The following is a 13,679-nucleotide window of genomic DNA, read 5'->3' as shown; positions in this document are numbered from 1 at the left end:
AAACAAAAAAATAAAATTTTTGGGATTTTTCAAGATTTTTTTGGGAATTGCGAGATACTTGATAACAAATTGCAAAACTCGTTTCTATTTTTCCATTTTAAATAGAAAAATCTACATAACTGTGAAATTTCATTAAAAAATGTTCATAAATAAAAATGTTATTTCAATTTGAAAAATTTTTATCTATGCAAAAACTCAATAAAAAGCATTTTTTATCATATTTATCAAAAAAGTATTCCACGAATTTTTTAATTGTCAAAAGTTATATACATTTTGAAAAGTAGACAAAATCCTCTATCCATTGATATATAACATGTCTACCTTATGTTTTTTACGTGTCAAATAAATTAGGGAAAACCTAACAACTCTCTGAGAATTTACCTGGATTTACGAGGTTTTATGTAGTGCTCGACGAGGAGATTCTATATGTGTAATTTTTTTTAAATCGGAACACAAACGAAGAAATAGGATCATTTTAAAAATTGAACATTTCCGAGGTGTCCTACTTTGGGAAACCCTGGTCCCCCTCCTGGTGGGGTCATGAGGTCCAAATTCAAAACATAAACTCGACGATGTTCGGATGTCAAAACGTAATTTCGGTGGTGGCAGTGTTATGGTTTGGGCAGCGTTTTCTGCAGTTGGCAAGTCGAAAATATGTTTTAAACCCATTGGAGAACTTGTGGGGATACATGGCCCGTAAAGTTTATGCAAATAATGCTCAGAATGAAAGCATAATGACTGTGACAGAGCTGAAACTAAAAATTAAACAAGTCTAGGAGGAAATTGATTCCGATCTGCATAAAAAATTAGTGGAATCAATGCCAGACCGTATTTTTGAAACAATCCATAACAAAGGATCATCCACTCATTATTAATAATGCTACAGTGGCCCATAAATTAAAGTGAGTTTATAGGAAAATACCCTTAAAAATGGCTGTTAATCTCGAAATTTATGTAAAAATAAATAAAGTACAAATGTTTTTTTTTTGTAAACAATATTTTAAGTGAAGTCTTAACTAATTTAATAAACAAACATATCATTGGCTGGGACTTGTTGTAGGAATGAGTATTGACGCTACAGGGCGAAAGTTATTTGATAATATATTAGAATGGAATACACAGGCGTAGTATATCTACGCTTCAGTGGAAATACCTATAGAAGGAAGGCCTTATGATCGTATGAATGATCAAAGTAAGATCTTAGATGGAGTTTATTAAACAAGCCTAGAGTTCAATAATAGTTGATAGATACACTTAGGTATGAAAATATTATAACACATTGCAGGAAATACAGCAAGCACTATGACGAATCTTTGAAAGCCTAAGTCTACAATTTACAAGTAATTTATTGTTTTCTGGTTTATGATAGTGTTTCTAATATTTGCTAATACTACAAATGTTAGAAATTTTTAAAGAATTCTGTTAAATTTTCTTAAAAAAACTGCTAAACTCGCTTTAGCTATTAATTATTTTCAATATATTATAAGTCAATCTTTACTTCAAATAACTTCAACCAACTGCTTTGTGCATTAGATTTAATTGCCTTCTTCACTTAAAATCAACACACTTTCTGCCTCCAATTAAGTCACTTAAGACACATCACCTACCCCTCCCCACTAAGGTAATTTTAATTGTCACCATTTTACGCTCTTTAACAAAACAGTACTTTTCTAAGGCAATTTCCAAAATAAAATCTTAAGCTTAAGCTTGACGCAGTACTAAATATTTAACACTAAATGCATCATAACGCTCCACTTAAACGTACCGAATAAAAATCAACAACAACAAAAGAAAGAAAAGCATTAAAGGCAGCAGCAGTAGCTAGAAGTACCAGCAATTTAAAGCAGCAGCCAGCAGCTGTCACTGTTGGTGATACAACTATAGTCACGTGCCAATGACTGCGACGATATATTCATAAAGTAAATGTCATTTCAAACACCAAAAGTGTTTGTTCAATATTATTTTTTTTCTTGATTTTGCGTAAGGAGTAAATAGTATGAAAAAATATAAGGAAAAAAGAACTCAAAAATAAATATATTTAAATAACCATGAAATAAGAAGACGTAGTGGAAGAAAATTGTGCTTCTCCCATAAGGATATTAAACATTTACGACAATTTTCAATTATTTGAAACCCAGCGAAAAGTTGTGGGAGATTAATTTTCTGAACTGAACTAGAACTGAACTAGAATTGAACCAGAACTGAACTAAAACCTGAACTAGAACCTGAACTAGAACCTGAACTAGAACCTGAACTAGAACCTGAACTAGAACCTGAACTAGAACCTGAACTAGAACCTGAACTAGAACCTGAACTAGAACCTGAACTAGAACCTGAACTAGAACCTGTACTAGAACCTGAACTAGAACCTGAACTAGGACCTGAACTAGAACCTGAACTAGAACCTGAACTAGAACCTGAACTAGAACCTGAACTAGAACCTGAACTAGAACCTGAACTAGAACCTGAACTAGAACCTGAACTAGAACCTGAACTAGAACCTGAACTAGAACCTGAACTAGAACCTGAACTAGAACCTGAACTAGAACCTGAACTAGAACCTGAACTAGAACCTGAACTAGAACCTGAACTAGAACTGAACTAGAACTGAACTAGAACTGAACTAGAACTGAACTAGAACTGAACTAGAACTGAACTAGAACTGAACTAGAACTGAACTAGAACTGAACTAGAACTGAACTAGAACTGAACTATAACTGAACTATAACTGAACTAGAACTGAACTAGAACTGAACTAGAACTGAACTAGAACTGAACTAGAACTGAACTAGAACTGAACTAGAACTGAACTAGAACTGAACTAGAACTGAACTAGAACTGAACTAGAACTGAACTAGAACTGAACTAGAACTGAACTAGAACTGAACTAGAACTGAACTAGAACTGAACTAGAACTGAACTAGAACTGAACTAGAACTGAACTAGAACTGAACTAGAACTGAACTAGAACTGAACTAGAACTGAACTAGAACTGAACTAGAACTGAACTAGAACTGAACTAGAACTGAACTAGAACTGAACTAGAACTGAACTAGAACTGAACTAGAACTGAACTAGAACTGAACTAGAACTGAACTAGAACTGAACTAGAACTGAACTAGAACTGAACTAGAACTGAACTAGAACTGAACTAGAACTGAACTAGAACTGAACTAGAACTGAACTAGAACTGAACTAGAACTGAACTAGAACTGAACTAGAACTGAACTAGAACTGAACTAGAACTGAACTAGAACTGAACTAGAACTGAACTAGAACTGAACTAGAACTGAACTAGAACTGAACTAGAACTGAACTAGAACTGAACTAGAACTGAACTAGAACTGAACTAGAACTGAACTAGAACTGAACTAGAACTGAACTAGAACTGAACTAGAACTGAACTAGAACTGAACTAGAACTGAACTAGAACTGAACTAGAACTGAACTAGAACTGAACTAGAACTGAACTAGAACTGAACTAGAACTGAACTAGAACTGAACTAGAACTGAACTAGAACTGAACTAGAACTGAACTAGAACTGAACTAGAACTGAACTAGAACTGAACTAGAACTGAACTAGAACTGAACTAGAACTGAACTAGAACTGAACTAGAACTGAACTAGAACTGAACTAGAACTGAACTAGAACTGAACTAGAACTGAACTAGAACTGAACTAGAACTGAACTAGAACTGAACTAGAACTGAACTAGAACTGAACTAGAACTGAACTAGAACTGAACTAGAACTGAACTAGAACTGAACTAGAACTGAACTAGAACTGAACTAGAACTGAACTAGAACTGAACTAGAACTGAACTAGAACTGAACTAGAACTGAACTAGAACTGAACTAGAACTGAACTAGAACTGAACTAGAACTGAACTAGAACTGAACTAGAACTGAACTAGAACTGAACTAGAACTGAACTAGAACTGAACTAGAACTGAACTAGAACTGAACTAGAACTGAACTAGAACTGAACTAGAACTGAACTAGAACTGAACTAGAACTGAACTAGAACTGAACTAGAACTGAACTGAACTAGAACTGAACTAGAACTAGAACTAGAACTGAACTAGAACTGAACTAGAACTATAACTGAACTAGAACCTGAACTAGAACCTGAACTAGAACCTGAACTAGAACCTGAACTAGAACCTGAAATAGAACCTGAACTAGAACCTGAACTAGAACCTGAACTAGAACCTGAACTAGAACCTGAACTAGAACCTGAACTAGAACCTGAACTAGAACCTGAACTAGACCTGAACTAGAACTGAACTAGAACTGAACTAGAACTGAACTAGAACTGAACTAGAACTGAACTAGAACTGAACTAGAACTGAACTAGAACTGAACTAGAACTGAACTAGAACTGAACTAGAACTGAACTAGAACTGCACTAGAACTGAACTAGAACTGAACTAGAACTGAACTAGAACTGAACTAGAACTGAACTAGAACTGAACTAGAACTGAACTAGAACTGAACTAGAACTGAACTAGAACTGAACTAGAACTGAACTGAACTAGAACTGAACTAGAACTAGAACTAGAACTGAACTAGAACTGAACTAGAACTAGAACTGAACTAGAACCTGAACTAGAACCTGAACTAGAACCTGAACTAGAACCTGAACTAGAACCTGAAATAGAACCTGAACTAGAACCTGAACTAGAACCTGAACTAGAACCTGAACTAGAACCTGAACTAGAACCTGAACTAGAACCTGAACTAGAACCTGAACTAGACCTGAACTAGAACTGAACTAGAACTGAACTAGAACTGAACTAGAACTGAACTAGAACTGAACTAGAACTGAACTAGAACTGAACTAGAACTGAACTAGAACTGAACTAGAACTGAACTAGAACTGAACTAGAACTGAACTAGAACTGAACTAGAACTGCACTAGAACTAGAACTGCACTAGAACTAGAACTGAACTAGAACTGAACTAGAACTGAACTAGAACTGAACTAGAACTGAACTAGAACTGAACTAGAACTGAACTAGAACTGAACTAGAACTGAACTAGAACTGAACTAGAACTGACCTAGAACTGAACTAGAACTGAACTAGAACTGAACTAGAACTGAACTAGAACTTAACTAGAACTGAACTAGAACTGAACTAGAACTGAACTAGAACTGAACTAGAACTGAACTAGAACTGAACTAGAACTGAACTAGAACTGAACTAGAACTGAACTAGAACTGAACTAGAACTGAACTAGAACTGAACTAGAACTGAACTAGAACTGAACTAGAACTGAACTAGAACTGAACTAGAACCTGAACTAAGTAGAACCTGAACTAGCACCTGAACTAGAACCGGAACTAGAACCGGAACTAGAACCGGAACTAGAACCGGAACTAGAACCTGAACTAGAACCTGAACTAGAACCTGAACTAGAACCTGAACTAGAACCTGAACTAGAACCTGAACTAGAACCTGAACTAGAACCTGAACTAGAACCTGAACTAGAACCTGAACTAGAACCTGAACTAGAACCAGAACTAGAACCTGAACTAGAACCTGAACTAGAACCTGAACTAGAACCTGAACTAGAACCTGAACTAGAACCTGAACTAGAACCTGAACTAGAACCTGAACTAGAACCTGAACTAGAACCTGAACTAGAACCTGAACTAGAACCTTAACTAGAACCTGAACTAGAACCTGAACTAGAACCTGAACTAGAACCTGAACTAGAACCTGAACTAGAACCTGAACTAGAACCTGAACTAGAACCTGAACTAGAACCTGAACTAGAACTTGAACTAGAACCTGAACTAGAACCTGAACTAGAACCTGAACTAGAACCTGAACTAGAACCTGAACTAGAACCTGAACTAGAACCTGAGCTAGAACCTGAACTAGAACCTGAACTAGAACCTGAACTAGAACCTGAACTAGAACCTGAACTAGTACCTGAACTAGAACCTGAACTAGAACTGAAGATGCAGAGAACTAGAATGTTTGGATTCCCCAAACATTGTGCTGGGTTGTGTGTATGTGCTCACATATATATAGCGAAATTACTGCTGGTGTTTTAATACCCCATATGGAAATTATGTTGAAAGAACACCAAAAATAAAACTGGATCAAGGTCTTTGCATATGCACAACCCCAATCTCTTCCATCATGACTATACCTCCAACTAGACAGCTCAGCTGCTGCTCCCTTATTTAATGCCATAAAACATTTAAATAGAAAAATATAAGTACGAGTAAAATACACTTTTCACTTGTACTGGTACATAAGTCCTTAAAAAATCCAATAAAAACAATCACTCGTACTTGTCATAGTGCGGAGAGGAGTATGGAGTTGGAGTACGTTTTGCATTGCGTTCATTTTTGTACTTACATTATATTTTTTTTGTGGATTTTTAAGTGGATGCACACGCGTCTACCATTCATTTTTATTGTGTATGTATCATAGTTATCGTCATCATCGTCATCCTCATCATCGTCGTACTTGAATGTGTAAATGAACTCCAGCAATAAGGTCCTTAAAATAGCAAATGTCGTTGTATTTAAAATGTGCCACTGACTCTGTATGTTTGTATTTAAGTGTGTTTATGTATTGGGGTTTTCTCCTTTTTTTCAGCATTAATGATGTCATAATATATGCAATACAAGTATTAAAGTACTTTTTTTTATTCTTTAGCCATATTTGGAGTTTAAGATTAAGTGTAATGTTAAACTTGGAAAAATTTTAATTTTCTTAAGAGAATCTTATGGAGAATGAAATTCAATATCGATATACGGTACTATGAATCTGTTATGGTTTCATGTGTGGCCTCATATTTTGTGCGTTCTTCGGCCAATGCTCGCTTTAACTGAATCAGCTGCGTTCGGTGCATGTTCTCTGTGAGGTTTCTAGCAGTTCATAGTAAATAGGATCCTTTTGCTCCCACCAAATACAGACTATTACCTTAGCTGCATGGATATTTGGTTGTGGAGTCTATTCGGCTAGTTGGCCGGGCTTCACATACGATCTCTAACGATCGTATTGAATTCATTTTTCATCGCAAATGATGATTTTCTTTTATAGCATTTAGCAGCATTTGAGACATGCAAAATCGTCTTTCATGGTCTATCGGCTTCAATTCGTATAGTACCCAATTTCCCAGCTTTTAGATGAATCCTGCTGCTCGCAAACATTTTGAAATTGCCGCTTGAGTAGCTTCCAATGATTTTGCAAGCTTTTGTTGAGTTTGACAACAATCTTCAAGAAGTGATGCCTGGATGGCCTGGGCGATATTTATCTTCCGTGTCAAAATCACTAGTTCTGAACCGCACTAGCAATCTCTCGCACGTTGAAAACGATGGAACAGATTCACCGTAAGCTTTACTGAACAATCGGCGTTCTTCAGCGGCACTTTTGTTTCTTCAAATTAATGAAGTAAAGCGAAACTTCCCGCATATGACGCTTTGTTGGCACAAAATTCGACATTTTCGAAGCAAAAAAAAAAAATTACAAAAATGAACTCGACTATGGGGACAACTAGCCGAAGCCCCTGTACTAAAGAGACGATCGAGGTCTCTGTATTGAACAGTTGGCCGAAGCGTCTATCTTGAACAGTCTGCCAAAGACCACGTACTGAACGGATGACCGAAGTATTTGCAACTACACTCCAAAACATTCAAAGCACTTACCACCGTCGAATCTTGCCATTCCGTGATATTCATCAAATACGTCTGCAAATATGTAATCAAAGGTAGTGATATGGCTTTGATTGTTGTTAGTGCGGAGGATTCCAACGATGAAGTCCTTCAATTTCAAATGGGTCAGCGTGTTGGTCGAACGCCATCAACAACATTGACCAGATTTTTTTAAATATGTCAGAATGATGAATTTGCCCGAATGCTGTTATACTCCGAACTGCCAAGATATTATACTTGGAATCAGTCGCCAAAGAAATTTCAACGGCGGAGACAAGAAAATCCAGTTCCAGGTTTCCCCCATTTATTTCCTGGCGACGGTTAGGTCGCATTACACAGTCCATTCAAAAACTATGAGTGTTTCTATTTACTTTTGCTATTAGTCAATGTTCGTGGCCCAACATCATTCTAAGATTTGGGAATTGTAAATAGTAATTGTTAGAGAATGACACTCATTGGGAGTACATTATCGGTGATGTTGTGCTTTCTTCAATGGTCATCAAATACAAACATTGTTTTCGGTAATTATCTCAATATGCTTCCAAAAATGCCATGTGTGAAGATATTTTGCATAAGATGCGTATTAGAATATCAAATCCAAATTCGCAACTGAGTGAGGAAATTTAGAACGACGCTTTGATATTAATTGAGGACATGTACTTGATGACTTCGAAAAAGTTAGTATCTGAGTTAGGCATGACAGCTTCCAATTGTCCTGTGCATTTAGTCAAGAGTTGCGATGGGAAAAACAATAAGATTGCGATGCCATGAGAGAATCAGTTCTAAGAAACGTTTCACTGTTGAATGGTCAACAAACATATGAGTACGACACTTTTATTAAAGTTGTGAAAGATGGAAGATGGAAGACCTGGATGCTCCAGGTGGAACTGGAAAATTAAATGGAATGGAACTTGCTTCATCAGGAATTGCAGCTGCGTTGTTGGAAGGCAGTCGAACTGCTCACTCAGCACTCAAGTTGCCATTGTATATGCAAATCAATGAAAATCGAACATGCAACATGAACATTGCGATGGCCAAAGCTTTTGCAGCAAATGAAACTGATCGTTTGGCAAGAGTGTACAATGCACAGTGGGGCAGAATCGAAATTTAGTTTGGAAATAAATCTGGCATTTCTAAACGGCTGGTCCGATCGGTATACATTTTTACGGCACACAGTGGTATGAGAAAAACAAGTAAGAAAGTATGGTCGGTCATGCCCGACCATATAATACCCTACACTAAGTAAAAGAGCAAAAAAAATTTTTCTTTAAAAATTTCAATAATTTATATTTTTGAGTGATTTTCGGAAGTGGGGATATGACCAATTATGGACCGATCACCATGAAATTAAGTCGTGTGATTTATGTCTATATTAAAGTTAACTATGTTGAATTGTGTGTGTTTACCAACATTTTTAAGCGATTTCTGCACGTTAAAGTGATTTTCGAAAGCGGGTCTATATGGGAGCTATGACTAATTATGAACCGATCGTAACAAAATTTGGTGACATGAATTTTGTGTATATAAAACTTATTTGGAGCGGAATTTGTGGAGATACATATATAAATTAAGCATTTATGACCGATAAAGTCCAATTTCGGGAGGACATTTGTATGGGGGCTAGGTGAAATACTGGACCGATTTCAGCCAGTTTCAATAGGCTTGGTCCTTGAGCCGAAAAAATAATATATACTAAATTTGATAGAAATATCTTCAAAATTGCGACCTGTACTCTGCGCACAAGGTTTACATGGACAGCCAGCCAGCCGACCAGACGGACGGACGGAAGGACGGACATCGCTTAATCGACTCAGAAAGTGATTCTAAGTCGATCGGTATACTTTAAGGTGGGTGTTAGACTAATATTTTTGGGCGTTACAAACATCTGCACAAACGCATAATACCCTCCCCACTATGGTGGTGTAGAGTATAAAAAGAGGGAAATAAATCTGTAACTTCTTAAGTTAAGTTTTCTGTAATTAATTTGCCACGTAAAAAACATAAGGAGACATGTTATATATCAATGGATAGAGGATTCTGTCTACTTTTCAATAATGTATATAACTTTTGACAATTTAAAAATTCATGGAAGACGTTTTTTGAAAAATATAACAAAAAATACTTTTTATTGAGATTTTGCATAGATACAAATTTTTCAAATTTAAATAAAATTTTTATTTAAGAATAGTTTTTAATGAAATTTTACACTTATATAGACTTTTTTATTGAAAATGGAAAAATAAAAACAAATTTTGAAATATGTAATCAGGAATCCCGCAGTTAGCTTTTCAAAAAGTATAAATTCATTGTGCATCCTCTTAGAAATTTTTTAGATTACGAAAGAAGAACAAAGGGATTTTTTTCCCAAAAAAATAGCGTAAAATCGCCTTTTTATTTTTTTTTAAATTCAAATGCATGTAAATTTTGGACCCAGTTGTGATTTTTAAACAATTCTTTGTTTATTTGATATATATATATATATCTGTTGTTAATCCTATAAAAGAAAAATGGCGAAAATCGCGAAATTTTTGGAACCGGGGTCATCAAAAAACTGGAGTAGGGTGGGTAAAAATGTTGATAATTTAATTTTCAAATGCGAATATCTCCCAAGTTTTAAGAGATAATTAATAGAGGTTTTATGTAGTGCTTAATGAGATGATTCTATGTATGTAATTTTTTTGAAATTGGAACACAAACGAAGAAATAGGATCATTTTTAAAATTGACCATACCCGAGGTGTCCTACTTTGGGGACCTAAGGTCCCGCTCCTGATGGACTCATGATGTCCAAATTCAAAACTTAAACTCGACTGCACTTCCTCTTTGCGGATGTGAAATTTCATTCAAATCGGACTAAGGGTTTAGAAGTAACATATTTATTTCCCTCTTTTTTTCTCATACCACTGTGCGGCACTATGGAAGCTCAAAGTAGGCTGCCTTCGACATGTAAAATTTTTAAACACGTACCATTTTTTCCCCATCCGATTTCAAAAATTTTTATATTTTTGGAAAGCGCTCGGCTAGGTCTTGCTATTTATCTATATATATAAAAGAGTAACGTTACTGACTGACTGACTGACTGACTGACTGAATGACTGACTGATTCATCATCTCTCAGCCCAAACGACTGAAGCTAGAATCATGAAATTTTAACTGTGGGTTCCTCCCTCCACAAAACGATCCACTAAGAAGGGACTTTTGGAAATTCGAACGTTTAGGGGGTAAAAAAGGGTAAAAACTGGTAAATTCGGTAATCCTATATCTTCAAAACTAATAAAGATACAAAAAAACTTGAAATTGCATTTTACTCCATTTAAAAAATAAGCTGACAGGTGTTTCGTACTTTTTTGAAATTCGAACTTTTTAAGGGGGAAAACGGTTAAAAACTGTATTTTGGTACTTTTTTGGCACCCTATGTATCTTTTAAACCAATAAACATAGAAACAAAATTTAAATCGTATTCTTTTCTTATCAAAAAACAAAAAAAAACATAAGTTTGGTACTTTTTGGAAATTCGAACCCTTAAGGGATAAAAATTGTGTTTATTTTTTCAAATAAAAATTGTGTTTTATTTTTCATAAAATATGTTTTTCTATAATTTGACATAGACATTCAAATATTTTACTATGAGCTACCACCACGATACAGAAAATTATTTTAATAATATTTTACCGCCGCAATGGGGATAAAAAAGGTACCAAAAAGGGGATAAAATCGGGAAAATACATTTTATTGCAAATTATTAAGCCGATTTTGATAATTTTTTTTAACATTGGTTCTAACTAACAGGTTGTTATTTGGAACTCGAGTGCCATGGTGTATTTTATGCCAAATCCGGGTAAACAGTTTGGTACTTTTTTTTAAAACATATTTATTATTGGGCACATTAACACAGATTTTAATCGATTGAGACATGTCTGTAGCATAAACAACTTTTGCAAAATTAAATATTTTTAAATTTTAAACTTGAGGGGTGTTCAAGGAGGAAAAGGGAAATTGGTACTTTTCTCCTAATGGTACCTTTTTAATATTTTAAATTATTTCACTTATCGACATTAAAGTTAGCTGATATGTATCTGAGTGAAGTCAGTGTTAGAAATAAGGGATTATATTTAGGTACCAAAATGTGAGAACTGAACTATAGGTGCTTTTTCATTCTTCTTATGGTACTTATTGAATTTTCTATTACAATGGACTTAGAAACATGAAATTAAACATATATTGTCCTAAATGAGTGAGAATTCTAGGGGAAGACTTTTTGGTACTTTTTCTTTATTCGAATGGTACTTTTTGTAATTTCTTCACCAATGAATTTAGAAACATGAAATAAAGATTATATGGAGCCGAGTGAGCGGGTGACTTAATAGTACTATTTCTTTCTTCTAATTGGGGTGGCGAAGCGCACCGGGTCAGCTAGTCTCTTATAATTCCCGAGTTAAGGCGACTTAACTCTTTTTGTTTTATTAAAAAACAACTTTCTTTAGGAACATATAACAATTTTATGGTTTTCCGTAAGGTATCTTTACGGAGAAAATTTTTGTGTAAAAAATATGTTATACTTTTCGAATTTGTCGGCCTTATGCTCTTCGGAAATTGACCAATTTTTTATCAAATTGAGTCCCTACATTGGGCCAGATGTTCTAAAATCCCAAAGCTGGGGGAAAGCATGTTTTTTGAAGACCTAGAACATAATCAAAAATATAAAAGTCTTTGAAATCGGATGGGAAACAAAACAATGGCACATGTTTAAAAATTTTACATGTCGAAGGCCCTTGGAGCATATGTATGGCTCCAAGGGCTACGAATGGTCCTCGGCTACATCCACGTCAAATTTTATTCCGATCCGTCCAGCCATATACAAATCCAGATTTATTTCTAAAAAATATTGATTCAACCCCACTGTGCAGTGGCGCATAAAAAGTCTTTGGAAGCATTAGACAAAACGTTGCAAGATTCACGAAACAATCAAAGTCGGTTTGGTGGTGAGATGTTTCTATTGGCAGGTGATTTTCGGCAAACATTACCAGTGATTCCACGGTCATGTTTGAAGTCGTCCGTTTTGTGGAAACACGTCAAGAAAATAAATTTGACTTTGAAAATGCTTGTCGATCTGCAGAACGATCAATCTGGAGAAGTTTTTTCTAAACAATTGGCGGCCGGTTGACATTTCGACCGGCTGCATTCAATTTCCTGTCGTTTTCTGTCAGTTCACCGAATCAAAATCCGAACTCATCTGAAAGGTGTTTCCAAACATTGCACAAGAATATAAAAATCATGATGATTGATGTCGACGAATCGGTGGATCCCGTTACTTCTCAAAATGATGTCGTCAACTATCCAACCGAGATTTTAAACTCGCTAGAGTTACCTGGATTACCGCCTCACAAACTCCAACTGTAAGTCGGATCGATAATCATAATGTTAGGAAACATAAACCTACCACGTCTTTGTAATGGCACCCCGAGTTGAGGTAAAAACCTGATGAATAACCTCATCGAAGCAACAATACTTAAATGGAAGTACAAAGGAGTATCCCAATGGCTCCGATCGACATGCCATTCGATTTTAAACGCCTGCAGTCTCCGGTACATCTTGCATTCGCAATGACAATTACCAAATCTCAAGGGCAGTCATTGCTTGTTTGCGGCATTAACCGATAGAAAGGAACAACCATACTTAATTTTGCCTTCTTCTGTTACAAAACCTTCCCTTCACTCTAAAACTCTCACAAACCTCCTTGTAGGGTATTCTCATTCAAAAGTTAACTCAAATAAATAGCAATTTCTCGTATCAATAAACAGACGTGCATAACAAAATAACGACCAGCATTTTACTATTATTTTATTCGTATCTCCTCCATTGACTCTCACATAAACATTGAACGTTTTTTATTGAACCCATAGCAAGGAGTGCAACAAAAAAGCCTGAGCTTTTATGCTGTATTTATAAAAAAATATAAAGAAAAAAAAGAAAACAATTTAAAAACTGACTTTTATACCGGATAC

Source organism: Calliphora vicina, chromosome 3 (genome assembly GCF_958450345.1).
Source record: "Calliphora vicina chromosome 3, idCalVici1.1, whole genome shotgun sequence".
Taxonomy (NCBI): Eukaryota; Metazoa; Arthropoda; class Insecta; order Diptera; family Calliphoridae; genus Calliphora; species Calliphora vicina.
The sequence above is the reverse complement of the archived record's forward strand: the minus strand, read 5'-3'. Positions refer to the sequence as shown.